This window comes from Cheilinus undulatus, linkage group 19, assembly GCF_018320785.1.
Source record: "Cheilinus undulatus linkage group 19, ASM1832078v1, whole genome shotgun sequence".
Lineage (NCBI taxonomy): Eukaryota > Metazoa > Chordata > Actinopteri > Labriformes > Labridae > Cheilinus > Cheilinus undulatus.
Window position 1 is genome coordinate 37824118 of NC_054883.1, and position 15921 is coordinate 37840038.

At 39.6% G+C, this 15921-nt stretch overlaps 1 long non-coding RNA gene across 1 annotated transcript; it reads left to right on the top strand.

Moving 5' to 3' along the window:
• Positions 1 to 4472: 4472 nt before the first annotated feature.
• LOC121527055 lies at positions 4473 to 5354 on the top strand. The gene is made up of 3 exons (XR_005993372.1): positions 4473 to 4506; positions 4641 to 4695; positions 5251 to 5354. It is a non-coding gene; the product is annotated as an uncharacterized LOC121527055 (long non-coding RNA).
• Positions 5355 to 15921: the final 10567 nt, after the last annotated feature.

Here is a 15921-nt window from a genome sequence, read left to right on the forward strand (position 1 = left end):
CATGAGAGGAGGGGAAACACTGGAGTGGAAAGCTCAATAATAACCCTGGTAAACAGGACTATTTATCGAGCAGACATAAAATGTAACAATCTGAATTAGACAAAAAATGCTCATAGAATCCCATACTGCTACAAACTTCCATAACTCTAAGGTTTTATCTCTCTAAGAGGATCAGAAGAACTAAACAGTGTTTCAGCTTTATGTGTAAAAAACAATCTTTCTCCTCAACTTTACCCAGATTTTATCCTGCTGACCCTCCATGAATGCACAGAAGCTTCATTGTCTCTTAACTCCTGAGGGTCTTTTTCACACTTTTAGTGATATTGACACTCCTTAATCAAAGCTGCGTACACCAGAAATTTAGGTGTATGGTCATTTCCATGCACAGATTGGCATTTATCAATCTGAGCGTGAGCATATGATAGGCTCAAATCACACGCCAGGTCTGAGCTTGTGCATGCACATTTTGAACTCAGTGTGGGCTCGCTTTGTAGCATGAATCTGGTGGCGTTACATTACATATGTGTTTAAAATTTATTGAACATCACTCCAAACCTCTGACAATCCTCAGTAGCCCTCTTACAAATGTAAATCCTGTTGTTAAAAACAGAATTAACATACATTAAAAATAGGTAAAATGGGTAATAATTGTAAATTAAAAAAATGCTAGACGGTAGTGAAATTGGATTTTAAAAGTAGCAGAAATGGGTTAGAAGTGCCAAAAATTACGTAAAAGTGGCAAAAAATTGCAAAAATTGTTTAACTTGGCAGAAAAAGGCATATTAGGTGGTGGAAGGGGATTTAAAAGTGGCTGAAAAGCATTAAAGGGGCAAAAAAGGTGGAAATTTGGTGAAATGTAATGAAAAATTGATATTAACTGGCAAGAAAAAAAACAACGGACAGCTGAGGCAGAAATGGGTTAAAATGGCAAAAAATAGGCATATCAGAATGTGAAATGTGGCATAAAAAATGGTAAAGAGGGGGCAATGTTTGCAATAAAGGGGCAATAGAGCCAACAATAGTGTAGCAAAATTTGGTTTAGAAGTGGCTAAAACAGGCAGAAAACTGTAGTCTTAATTGGCAAAAATGTGTTAAAATTGATGGGAAAAAGTGATGATAATAGTTTAAAATTTGGAAAAATTTAGTGTAAAGTGGCAACAGTGTTATTTAAAAATATTCTCAGTTTTTTTAAGGCATCAGAAGACCCCCTCTCAGTATCTCATGAACCCAATGAGGTCCCAACCCCAATGTTGAGAACTCCTGGTTTATAGCAATGGTTCTCAACCTTGGGGCTGGGACCCTTTTGGGGTCGCGAGACACTATGAGGGGGTCTTCAGATTCCCTTAAAAAACTAAGAATAAAGAATATTTATATAAGAATAATTTAAAAATTCCACTGTTGCTGCTTTACATCAATTTTACCAAATTTTCACCAATTTTCACGATTTTTCCCACAAATTTTAACACATTTTGCCATTTAACACTTATTTTTCCATTTTTAACCCATTCCACCACTTTTTTTCTGCCTGTTTTTGCCACTTCCAAATCAATTCTTGCCACATAAGCCGAATGTTGCCTCTGTTGACCCATTATTGCCACTCACAACCCCTTTTTCCCATTTTAACCACATTTCACTATCTGATATTCCCATTTTTGTCAGTTTTACAAATTTCTGCCAATATCTGCCAATTCTTTATTTCTCAGTTAGCACTTTTTTGCCAGTTTATATTGATTTTCTTTCCATCTCACTAGATTTCCACCCATTTTTTCCAATCTAAAGCCTTTTCAGTCACTTTTTAATTCCTTTTTACCACTATTTATGCCCATTTTTGCCACTTTAACCCATTGTCCTTTTTTTTTTTTCCATTTCAAACCCATTTCTGCTATTTTTCAGATCCAACATCACCACCTTTTCCACCATTTTTTGCCATTTTTAACCCATTTTTTCAATTTTTTCCCATTTTACATTTTTTTTTTTTTTTTTTTTTTTACAAATTGATTTACATTTTTAAGATGGCCCTATACGACACAAATGATTTAAAAAAGAGATTTGTTTCATTGATAAGACTGGTTATTTTTTCAGGTCAAAAATAAAATAAGGATATCACAGCTTAACTTTACAATGGACCAGGAATTTGTTGACCTCCAAGGACCCCCAGTCGCTCTGGGCCCCAGAAATGTCTCCCCTTTTCACCCCCCTTATGGACGGCCTTGTCTCCACACGACTATTCTGGATTCATGGCTGTGTTCAGCCACCTTCAGGTACAGTGGGGGTCTTCAGTCTCTGGCACCTTTATTTTGGGGTCACGGCTGAGAAGGTTGAGAACTCCTGGTCTATAGGACAGGAACTCTTTAAGCACTCACACAGATACACAGAATTATTAGAGATAAGCGGCATATTTAAACACAAACAGCCACATTTTTACAACCCAACTGTGATGGGAAGTTTTCCTACAAAATGAATTTTCAGCATGAGGCAGAGGTGAAGCAATGTGAGAACACAGAAGGAAATATTCTGGAAATATTCCGTAAAGTGAGTAGGACAGCTGATGACGTTTATATCCTGCAACTAGCATGCAAACGGTGAAAGCTTTGTGCTTGTAGTGAAACTATTTCATCAGGTTTCTCTTTGCTGCTATGTTCTTCTTCTTTCTTTGTTTATACTGTGAATATGTGAGAATGCAGGTATAAAAAATGCTTACGGGGTGCACCTCCAAGGAAAAGCACACTAAAGAAAGCTTTGATGCAAATGTTCAAATATTTGCTGAAAAAAAATTCTTACTTCAAAATCGAATGTTTTTGTGCAGCATGTGTCATTTTTTATATTTCTTTTCTTGCACATTAGTGGTCTGAGTTTTTTTTCTTAACCCATCATGAATGATTAGATTAGTCTGTTTTTTCTAAATCTATTCATTATCAACACCCCATGCATCTAAAGCTTGTCTTTCACTTGAAAAAGCAGCTTGACCTCGCTGCTCATGTCCCTGCCAATCACTCTGAGATTCAATAGTGGACTCTGTGTGGGTTTTCAGTAGCAGACCTCCCCTCTTTGTTAACATTGTGTTTGAATTTCAGCTTTAAAAACAGCAGAAGCACTTGTTATTTTGTGCTGGACCACATTCTGCAGCTCTACCATCATCCCACCCTGAGAGACTGAGAGTGACCTTTTAACCCAGAACGCAGCCCCAGGCTTTGTGAAGAAGCTTCATAACGCCGCTGAATCCTACTCTGAATCCTGAATCTGGGGAGTCTGTGTCAGTCACTCTGAGAGTGAAGAAAGAGAGAGAGAGAGAGGGAATAGAAAAGGAGAGCGAGAAGAGCGCTAAAACTCACAAAGAAGGGGTTATTCTTTGAAAATAAGTCTGAGTTTGTGAGGACTTTCGGAATAAAGCTGGTATGAACTTGGGAGAGGTAACGCTAGTCAAACCATCATCAGGATGAAAATCTTATTGCTTAAAGTGTTTTGATCAAGTTGCAAATAACAGCATTGCATGAGTAAGGTTATACACCCAGACTGTTAAAACTACAAAATGGATCATTACATTAAATAGACAGTGGACTGCAGCAAGTGCTTACAATTAGATATTTCTAAGGAAATGTTCAGAAATGTAAATGTGTACACTATTACACAGTACAAAATGTGCAGGAGTGCATGTACAAAATGACTCACTTCCAATTTAAGTGTAAGTTAGCAAAATAAGGTTTATACTTGGGCAAAGAGATTTTCTCAAGAAAGTGTTCTTTGTTATACTTTTACTTGTTTTGTCCTAATCCATTCATCTTCTTTACCGCTTATCAGGTGAAGCCGGAGAACCTGGAGAGAAAGCCCTGACCGGGAAGCAAACCAGCGACCTTTTCGCCGTAAGACAAAAGCGCTAACCCCTGCGCCGCTGTGCAGCCCCATCCTTATCTAAGAGTTCTTTATTTGCAGTATGGATAAAATACTGGTTTTATTTTGAAAAAATATAAGGATCCTAGCTTTTCCAGGGAAAAAAAGAACTTGCTATGGATAGAAAATTAAATTAGCTAAAGAAAATAAAAGTTCAATGTTTAAATTTAGTAAGGTGCAGATTACTTTAGATATGTCCTCTTCAAAGTGAAATAAGACTTTCAGGCACTCCTAGCCTACAACTTCTACCGCAGCGGCTTTTCTCTGACCAAAGGCGAGTGACCTCGCTCACTGGAAGCATGCTAGAGCAAAGCTCTTAGCAGCTTGAGACAAGAGAAGAACTATGAGTATGTCAACAGCAGATTATTTGCCTTTTTAGGGTTAATTTGACATTTATTTCAAGAGGATTCCATCATTTTTGCTTCTGCCACTGGTGAGTACAATAGGAACTTAAATGGTTTATGTTTGCTACTATGTGTGAAAAAAAAGTGAAAACACCCCCCTCTGTAGGTAGGGTCAGGTGCTGTTTCCTGTCTTCATAAGGTCAGGTGTGGGCAATTAGTGCCCTCTCTGTCTAAATCCTGGTAGCAGTGTGGCAGGACTGCTTAGTGTGTGCAGGTAAAGGAAAGCTCGGGAGAAACACTGAATGATTTGATGAAGCTGTCTCCTGATTGACCCTGACTGAAGTCTGCTTTGTAGACATGTACATTAAGCAAAATGAAATTCACGTTGTCTTTTATTGTTTCCTTTAGAGGGGCACGAGCAGTGGTGGGGATGCCTGTGGTCCAAATGTTTGCATGCTGTGTGGTAGGTCTGGTAGTGCTTTGCAGTGAAGCTCTGCAGTGTAGCTTTGTATCAAAGCTTTGCAGTGTAGCTTTGCAGTGTAGCTTTGTATCAAAGCTTTGCAGTGTAGCTTTGCAGCGTAGCTTTGCAGTGAAGCTTTGCAGTGTAGCTTTGCAGCGTAGCTTTGCAGTGAAGCTTTGCAGTGTAGCTTTGCAGCGTAGCTTTGCAGTGAGCTTTGCAGTGTAGCTTTGTATCAAAGCTTTGCAGTGTAGCTTTGCAGCATAGCTTTGTATCAAACCTTTGCAGTGTAGCTTTGCAGCGTAGCTTTGCAGTGAAGCTTTGCAGTGTAGCTTAGCAGTGAAGCTTTGCAGCGTAGCTTTGCAGTGAAGCTTTGCAGTGTAAGATAACTTTTCTTCATTAGTGGTGCTGTAGTAGCTCTGTTACCCACTGATCTGCCAAAGATCATTTTCTTGTGCCAGAGGATGAGACATAATGTTGATGTAGCAATGATTTACTATCAGGAGTCTTTGCCTTATGTTGTATTTTTAAGTTGACCAGATGCTTTGCATGTTTTTCCAGCTGTTTGGATTGCTAAAATAGACCGTATCTCCAGTGAAGCAGAGCAGAGTGGTGCTTCAGGGACGTCCAGGAAACAAACCAGAGCGTGGGCAGTTGAACTGAGGTAATACTTCTTCACTATGAATAAAGGGGATGCTACAGTGTTTAGTGGTATCCAGTTGCTGCCCTGCTAAGGTAGCTCAACTGTGAACCAAAAATCATTTATTAACACATGATTAATGCAAGTATTCAGTGAGTTAATTTTTGACCCAGATCTCATCTTGATAAACTCATTAATGTTTACAGCCATGTGTAAAAACATATGATTAAGTAGTTTGAAAAAATGAACATTCCAGCCATTTTCTTTTAAATTTCAAGGACTCTGTTATATAACCATGCAAAACAGAACACCTTTTCTCTTTGATTTTTTATTATCAATAAAACACTGAAATGAACTTGAGCCTGTTAGCATTTTTATAGTAGTATGACCAAAACCAACATTCAGCTACTCAACACAAACAAAAAGCACCGACAAAATAGCAACAATCCCCAACCACTTTCAGTTATACAACCAACAAAAACCACCACCAAAAATAGTGTCTGCCCCTCAGCATGTGTAATTGGTCCACTGTATACATGTAGTCTGAACATTTACATTACATCACTTCAACTTCCTCTAGCACTGGGAGAGTACTTATCCTCATGTGGGAGCTAAAAAGTCACTTGAAAGGTGTTTATAGACTAAGACTGTTACCTGGTTTTTCCACTGCCAATAGAAGTGAGTTCCTCCAAATGTTCTCACAACTCTAAGAACAATTCTGCCATCAGGAAACAACCCACTCCTTGCATTTAGAGAGAGCTGATTTATAGCAGCATAAATGCTTCGAAGAAAGCCTGGAGGAAAAGATCAAGGGCTCAACATGTCGAGAGCAAGAGTGGAGCTGTAATGGGTTTTTCTGGACAAATGAGAAAACACAGTTTCTATTGTGTCTGCTGAAGGAAGTGGGTGGAAACTTGGGATGGAGACTGGTTATTGTTTGGTATGTGATGCAATAGGTCAATCTACTGTAAAAAAGTCTAACTAAAAGGGAGCATATTACCACCACCTACCACTGTGGAGATGGATCCTTTGATAAATCAGTCCTCCCACAATTCTTGTATACTTGAACAAGGTCAGATCATTTAAATGACCGAATAAAAATTTGATTTAGACATCCTTTGAGTCATTCTCTCTGAAAACCTGCTCATGCCAGAAGATGAGACATAATGTTGATATATAAAAATATCTATAATGTGTGTTTTGAATACACAGTAATAGCTAAAAAAAATTGACCAAAAAGTTTGATTTTTAGTTAACATCAATCTCTGACTGTGGCTTGACTTAACTGTTCATTTAAACATACTGACACTCAGCACCGCAAGGATAACTCATACTGACAGCCCTATTTGTAATCATTTTACTTTGCACACTTGCAACTGATTGCATCAACTTGGTGTGACTTTCTTGACGTGGCACAGATCTGTATAAATTTGTATTTGCAGCACTTTGCTTAAAAGTGTCATATTTTGCACTGAAATATCATGCGTCTAGTATGACTGGCAATACCAGTGTCAAACCTGCTTAATCTTAGATTCAGAGACATAGCTTGTCATCAGGCAAGGCAGGCAACATCTTGGGGATCCAGGCCGCCAGTCGGGGTTTCTGGGTGGTCAAATTTTGACCCACAGCAGGCTGAAAAGGTGCAGTTTGCAATGACAGTAGAAACCTCCCTAAGGGGGCCCTGTTGGACAGCAGTCATTCTCAGTGAGTCTCTTAGCATCCCATGCACTATTTCTGTAAAAACTTACGTTCATCAGTAGAAGTCACTGTGGAAAAATGAACGGTTTTGATGTTCTTTGTATCGAGACACTGAGAGGGCGTCACCAGATGCATTAAAAAAAAGAAGAATAATTTTTAAATTACACTGTTGCCACTTTACGCAAATTTCACCAAATGATAACCCCTTTTCATCACTTTTTAACGCCAATTTTGCAGTTTCTTGCCAGTTAAAACCCATTTTTGTCCATTTTAAACCCCATCCATCACTTTTTTCTTCCTGTTTTTACCACTCCTAAACCAACTCTTGGCACTTTCTGCCTGTTGTTGCCTCTGTTGACCCATTATTGCCTCTATCAAACACTTTTTACAACTCTTTATGCCATTTTAACCACAGTTGACCCATGTTTGCCAGTTTGTATCAATTTTTCATCCCATTCTACAAAATTCTCACCTGTTTTTTTTGTTTGTTTGTTTTTTGCAATTTAAAGCAGTTTCAGCCACTTTTTACTTCTTTTTTATAATAACAATAATACATTTTATTTAAAGGCGCCTTTCAAAACACCCAAGGACACCGTACAAAACAGATGGAAACAAACTGTGAAAAAACAAGTTAAAAAGATGTAACAGTTTTAAAAAGAGGGGAGATCTGCAGAGTGACAGTCAGGGTGAGCATGCTTGATTGAACAGGTGGCCCTTTACCGTATGTCTCTCCCTACTCTCTTCCCTGTTTCCGGAAGAAACCCTGTATCTGTGGTTGGGATAAGCCCAGTATTTTACAAGCCAACAGATAATGCTTGAATGATCCCTAGACTTGTAGGGAATCATTGCACATAGCTCATCTTAACTTACAGCTTCCCTGGGTTCATTCTCCTCTCTCAGCATTTCTCACTGTCTGTCTGAGGGTTAATAGACACCTACAGTGGGTCAGAGGAGCTGTGAGGAATCCTGGCCTCTCGGATAAGAAATATTTAAAATATGAGCAGCAGAAGACACTTCTTATCTGGAGTTAAGTTGATGCTTTGGGGCCCCATTCCCTCCACCGTTCCTCTTACTTTATCCTCCATTTATCAGCCTTGTCTTTAGCCTGTCTGGTCTGTTTTACTACACTTTAATCATCTTTCAGGATCAGATTAGGCTGCCAATCCCTGATTGAGAGATGGAATATCATGAAGAAGGATTTTCATTCATGCATCACCCAGAATGCTTGAAACGCCATCATTGCTCTGGCTGTGAGTTTATTCGACTTAACTCGTCGGTTTGTCTTGAGCTTGATCCCTGATAAACTGTTACAGCCACAAACCACGAAGGTCAAAACATGGAAATCCCCTCAAAGAAATGCCCCCTTTCAGACTTGCACTGCTAGCAGATGTGTTTTCTTTTTGTGCGTTGGTGCGTTTTGATGTCAGCTGAGGCAGCTCAGTCTGGTTTCTCACAACCACCAGAGAAAAAGCAAAGACGATCCGGTATCATTACTGACTCATAGCAGTAGACCTCTGCCTGGACCCCTTTTAATCTGCAGCCACCCACAGGCTCAGATCCCTCACTTTGACCCCCTCCTCACTTGTCTGTGTTTCTGTTTTCTTTGCATAGAAACGTCGTCTGTTGTTCTTTGTCTCCTTGCCTTTTCTTTACAAAGAGTTTGTTTACCTCTAAATATCCAGACTACTATGGAGATCAACACAGCATCCATCATAAAGTCTGAGTGTGGGTGTAGAGACCTGGCAAGCCAGATTTTAATTTTTCACTGGAGATTTTGGTTAAAACAAACATCTGTTAGAGAGAACCGTTTCCAACAAACTTGTCAAGTGATATTTCATTACGTTTGGTTTCAATGATCCTGAAAGCTCCATTTTATAGAACTTTGAATGGTAGATATTGTATGTGTTAGGTGCACTGGCAAAACATTTTTAGTCAAAGTAGGGCTAACATTTACAGTGTCATAAAAGGGTCAGAATATGAAGATTGGAGCTTAGTATCATTATGAGTGTAGTGAATAGGCAAAAAGTTAGCTACCAGTAGCCTATTGTACTTTTTCAGTCAGTTCAGGCCCCTGAACCAAGCCACGTGCTCTGTAGGAACTAAGATTCAGCTCCCTGTCACTAGAAGCCACTGAAGCACCTGTTGTAATATTTACTGAAACACTCCCACAATGCTCTATAACCCAGTATAAACAAAGCTCAACTGATAGCACTGATAGCATCCTGTACAGTGCAGTTTGGCACAGTTTAATGGTTTACATTAAATTGATGTTAAAGGAATGATTCCCAAAGTGAGGCCCATTGCCTCTATGGGAACCTGAAGCAATGATTGTGGGGCTCAGCTAGGGTTGCCAACTGTCCTTTCTTAGGTCTAATATTTTGAGATTTGTCCCAAGTGGGACAAACAAATTTGTTGACCTTATCAGTTATCAGTAGACGACACTTTACAGATCCTGGATCAGATCATCAAGCACAGCAAGTTACCCATCATTCACTGATCACTCCCATCAAGTGGCAACTGTCTATCCTGTGCAGGTCAGTGATACCTACAGCATTTTAAGACGAGTTTATGTTGTTTTCAGAGGTCCCCAAATACACTCCATACTGGATTTTTGCATGTCTAAAGAGCCCTGTTTCAGCCCTTCTCAGAACGAGCTGTTTCTGTGACTCTGCCCATGACCACACCCTTCTCAGGAAATGGATGTGGCACTCCTGATGTTACAATGTTAGACACTTTTTGCCAAAGTTTAGGGCCTGCCTGGGATTTGAACCATCAATCTCCAGACCAAAGTCAGCAGGGTAACCCACTAAGCTATCCAGCATCTCAGCTGGAAGGCAAGAGGAAGATCAGTAGAGGAGTGTGGAACTTTCTTCCAAGCGGCGAGGGCCAACCAGACCTGGGGGCGGTACTTACTCCCCATGTGACATCATGAGGGTAAATTCTGACAACAGCTTGTTTCAGCACACATTTTCTGAAAGGTGAAGGGGGGGGGGGGTCTGGTATTTGAGAGGATTGTGGACAGACCAGGGGGACATATTTTTGTTAGAAAAGCCTGAAAAAGTGATTTTTGCATAATATGTCCCCTTTAAAAGCCCCCAATCCCACTGACATAAGTTTCATTTTCAGGTGGTTTTGTTTGCTGCCTGTTACCCACCCCATTATTCAGTCCATACAGGTGCTGAAAAGTGTCGGAGCTAAGATTCATCCCAGCAGAAGGAAGTGGGAAGAAGTCAGAGATGAGGCGGTATAAAGTACTCAAGGTTTTCGCTTAACCCACATCTCCTGTACTTCCTGCTGCTTGTTGTAGCTTTCAGAGTCCTTCTTCATGTTTTTATCCACACCTGTACACAAAAAGCCAACCAAGTAACACCATCCATTAATGCAACTTACTTCAGTGCTTTTCTTGCTGTATGATTGTCTCATGCATGTGAGGGCAGCCATAATCAGATGACAGATGTCACTTTACGGTTGCAACTGGTGCATGACAGGCTACTGGCTGTGCCACATCTAATCTTGTATCAGTAAAGTGGCATTCCTCTTTGGAAGATTCGATTTGGTTTAAAATATGGGGAATTCCAGCTAATACAGGATGGTTGGCAACCCTAAAACAAAGTCTGACATTCTTGTAAAGTCTTCATACATGGTGAATAGTGAAGAACTTAAAGATTTTGTTTGACATGTGATTTCTTGGCAGTGCAAAGCAAAAACATTCAGACAATGTGAGACAAAAAACGCATTACATCACCACCCAGCTGTGTTATAAGGTATTATCACAGACATGAACACAAACACTGACTCCTCTAAAGTGAATGTCTTACTAGAAACCTTATTTTGACAAAAACAAACCTCAATCATCTGCCCTGACTCAGACACAGGGACTAAACTGGACACCTGTGAGTCAAAGTGAACACCTGCATACCTTCTCCATGTTGGGTAAGAAAGACTAATCTAAACAGATTATTGCAGGAAGGACTTATTGCTTGTGCAACAACCCCTAATAAGGCCAGAGGTCAAACTGACAAACTCTAATGCCAACATTCCAGTCATTCATCACACAGTCAAGAAGTCTTTGGTAATGATGGCCGAGTTTGGAACATAAAGAGAAAACAGTGATTCCAAAAAAGACAAACAACCAATCTTAATGTATGCATACCCTCCTAGAAGATAAGACTACTTCCTCTTGACATATGACTCAGGAAGGAGGTAGTACTGGGTAAAGTTTGTGATACAAATGTCTCACCAAAGACGGCCTTAAAGAAGACAGCATTTGACAGAAGGAATGGTCAGCCTGCGTGAGGTCAGTGAAGTGAGGACGGCTTATCACTGATGCCGCCTCTGTAACGGCATCCCTCACAGGCCACGATGGCCGTTATCTCCCCGAGCTGTCAAAGACGAGGTCTTAACACATCTTTATCAGTCCTCCCCACTACCAAGCTGGCTCCTGCAGCCAGACTGCTGGATGCTTGAGGTTGTTTGTTGTCTGTAGAGTTCAGTCGGTACCATGGCAGAATGCTCTTCAGTCCAGACGTGGAGGCAGATGAGTCAGGGATGACAAGAGGCATGACACATGAACACTCCTCAAACTACTGAGATCAGACTTCTCTCTATCCTTCATCAGCATGGTTAGATTGCTTTCTATCTGGGTGAATTGTATGTATAGTGTGTGCTAAAGTTGCCAGTTCACCATGTAATTTTTCAGGATAACATTTAAGAGAAAAACTAAAATGTGAGGAATTCCTTATTCATTGAAGTCTCAAGGAATACAGCTATATGCAGATGATGCTACTCTTTATTTAGCATTAGAAAAATGTTTCAATTAAATGAAACAGGTTTATTTGAGGCCTTTCTCTTGGTTTGGAGTTAAAGTCTTTTAGTTTTGGTAAGGTAAAGTAGAGTTTTTCGATGAAGAGGAGGATAAAAGTAGACACAAATTTACCCCTTTACCTACTGAGTCTGAAAATGGCAATTTGGACATATTTTGTTATTATGGCTGTAAAATAGTCAGGAAATGCCCTAAGCCTGAGGGCTTTGGTCCCTTTTCCCAGGAGTACTTGAACTTGACTTTTCAACATCTGGTTAATGATTATTGTACATTATATGGAATTGTCAACAGTTTAAAAGAAGAAAAACACAAAAACTGATTTTTTTTCATGGCTTTTATGAGAAGAATTTTTTTTTATTGCTCATGAAGTTTTGATTTGACATTTGAAATGTAAACCTACACATGTTTAGAACAATCGCCAGTCATTTTTTGAGTCTAGGACTCTGGGTGTGCAAAACACAGTGCAAAAGATAACTACATACATAGGTGACAGTTCAAATAAAGGTGGAAAAATGCATTCTCAATATTCTCAAGAAACATATTGTTATTGCACATGACAGACACGCACAAATGCCACTATCTAACGCTATTTTTTGAAAACAAAACACCACTCTCGCTCGCTCTCCTGTTACTCTCTTCCTTCACTCTCCTTTTCTCACTCGTCTTCTGCCAAAGCTCCCGTTTTCATGGTGCTGTTTGACATTACCATAATATATATATATATACCACCCATCATATATTGCCGGAAAGCACAGATTCTCGGCTCTCTGTCAGCATTAAAATTTTTTAGATTGAGCAAACTTTCGAGGAGTTACAGAGTTGAGAATCCGTGTTGCGGTCTTGCGATACTTCTGGTGTTTTGCTATGAATGCCCACGTCATATGGTTGCGAGTACCGTCATGAACCATATATGTGCCCATGCCCACAATTCTCAGCTTTTCAACACCGTTGGAATTTTTCTGATCGGACAAACTTTGACAGAGTTCCGGTAATAATACTCTGGATATATAAAACACAGCGCCGGCTCAGTAGGTAAAGGGTTAAATAGTTTATTCAGCCTGTCTAAAGTAGAGAAAACGGTTACACACCCATCTTGGTGGGACAATAAAATGCTGGATCAAATTTTCAAATTAAATGAAATGAGTCATTAGAAACACTCAAAAAAGTTGATGCCAGCTGTTGAAAAAAAAGAGAGAAATAGGTGTAACAGAAAATGGCAGCTCATCCTCAGTGCTTTCAAAAGAGCAATTAAAGATAGCCCCCAAAAATATGAGGAATATTCACAATTACACACTTACACTAACTTCTGCACAGTCTTTCACTTTCAACTTTTGGGACCAAGCTCCTCCATCTTGCTATACACACTCCGACAGCCAATCAGCATTGTCCACCTGTGGCTAAATGACAAAGATCCTCCCAGCAAACAGACCACACTTCACTCAGAAAACCACATAAACTAGAATGGCCGTCTGAGGCAGCAGACCCACGCCTAAGCAGCGCCACTGAGGAACTTACGCTCCCATTGATTACTATGGTGTTCAAAATTTCGAAGTCAGAGAAAAAACGAACGGGTACGCGGATCATCACCAAAATCTAATCGATTCTTCCCTGTCACTATCCCAATATTCCCTGAGAGTTTGGTGAAGAATTGACTTTCCATTCTCGAGTTATCTTGTACACATACAAACAAAGAAAGATAAGATCTTCCTCCAGGATTTTTCTATATTTTGTCACAGTCATTGACCCTCTACCTTTACAAGCCCTCCTGGGCTGAGAAGCGTCCCCACAGCATGATTCTGCCACCACCTTGCTTCACATTGGGGATGGTGTGTTTGTGGTGTTGAGCAGTGTTTGGTGTCTCATTTGATGGCCATAAAGCACCATTTTGCTCTCATCAGACCAAAGAACTTTCTTCTACATGACCATGGAGCCTCACACATGCCTTTTGGTGAACTCTAGTCCAGATTTAACCCTCAGGCATCACTAGGGACATTTTTGTCCATTTGGGCAAAATTTTCCTCTTTCTCTGTTCACCATTTGGCTGTTTTAGTGCATTAGTGCCATGTGTCTAATTCAAAGACACATGACACACACACACACGTGCACACCCACATTCACACACACAAACTTTATCTCAAAATAGCCTAATAAGCTCAATAACACACACATAAAAACTAATGAAATGACAGGCTTTTCATGCATAGGCCTATAATGGGGAAACGGCTGATTTTAGTGATGAACAGTAAAAATGACAAATTTGACTATTTTCTAAAAAATAAAACCATAACATTACAGAATGCATGGTTATATCATGGTATGGCTATGAGATCAAAAAATGTGGTTTGAATGGGAGTCAATGGGACATTTTTGTCCACAAGTGACTCGAGGGGGTAATACATTTTAAGTTGGATCCTACACAAAAACTAATAATGCATCAATGTCAATATTTTGGCTAATGTTTGACATACCCAGGAGTGTTTTAAAAAACAAACCCCACCCCCTCAACATTAGTTATCTGGAATATAATTACTGTTTTGTGTGTTTTTTTTAGAAAAAATATGGACATCCTGTAATCAAACTGGCATTTAAAGGGTTAAAAATCCTGAAAATTATTCAATATTTGATTGTTTGCGTAGAACTGAAGTTGATCAAAAAATCTGACCAAAATAAGCAGAAAAATATTAACGTATACTATTTTTATTGCCATTTTTGGAAGTGGACATTTTTGTCCTTAATGACTTGAAAGGGTAGTAAATTTAAATTGGATGCTACACAAAAACTAAAAATGCATCAAAGTCAACATTTTGGCTAATCACTGGCATGTCCAAGCTGGATTAAAAAAAAAATGCCCCAGCCATCTAACATTTGGTTTAAGGAAGATAACAGATTTTTTCACTTTTTTCATGAAAAAACATTGACTTTAAGTAACCAAACTGGTATTTAAAGGTTTAAAAACCTCAAAATGATTGAATGTTTGGTAGTTTGGAGCACAGCTGAAGTTGTTTAAGAGATTTATTTAAAAAAGGAGAAAAAAAAATATTAATCTGTTAAGTTTTTATAGCAGTTTTCTGGAAGTGGACATTTTTGTCCTTAATGGCTTTAAAGGGTAGTAAATTAAAGTGATGCCTGAGGGTTAATCTGAGTTCTCTCTGCCACTGTCCCATAAAGCTTTGACTCATGGTGAGCCCCGGCAACAGTCATAGGTGTCTTGGTGGCCTCTCTCACTAGTCTCATTATTGCACAGTCACTCAGTTTGTGAGGACGGCCTGATCCAGGCAGATGTGCCATATTCCTTCCATTTCTTGATGATGAATGTAACTGAACTCTGGGGGATGTTCAGTGCATTTGCATTTTTTGTATCCATCTGAGTTGCGTGGAGTGTTCTTTTGTCTTCATGGTGAAATGGTAGCCAGGAATACTGATTGACCAGTGACTGGACCTTCCACTCTATACTACACTTGAGACATCCGCTGCACTCAGGTGTCCCCATTCCCCTTACTGCGAGACTACTTGCACCAGTTGGCGGGACTTCTGTTGAATGAATCAGTCACTTTAAAGGGGTTGAATATTTATGGAGACACTCACTTTATTTTACTTTTTGTCAGAAAAAGCCAAATCATATCCAGGATTTCTTTAGCATCAAACTTTTAATGGGTCATTTGAGCTGTCGGGGTTTAAAAGTAGATTTGGTCGCTACAGAGAAACACATTTATTTAATTCCAGTGAGAACAAGCATTTCTTTCATCCAACATTTATCCTGTTCCAATGATAACTCCTTATCTGTAAAGAACCTCTTTAGAGAAAGTTTTGGACTTGATGTTGCATCCAATGAGACATCTCTCCCCATGAGTCAAGGCCACACGAGAAATTTGCTTTAAAGTAAAGGGAAAGTGAGAGAAACCACATCAGTGAGGAGGAGTGGGAGGAGCAGAGGGGGGAGGAGGACTTAGCCGGAGTGTGTTAATTTGTATTTGGAGTTGTGATGTCTGAGAGGGAGGGCCGGATTAGAAAAGCGGTGGTCCATAGAGAGACACGAGGAGTCAGATTTCAGTTTATGCGAGGGCCCCTTGAG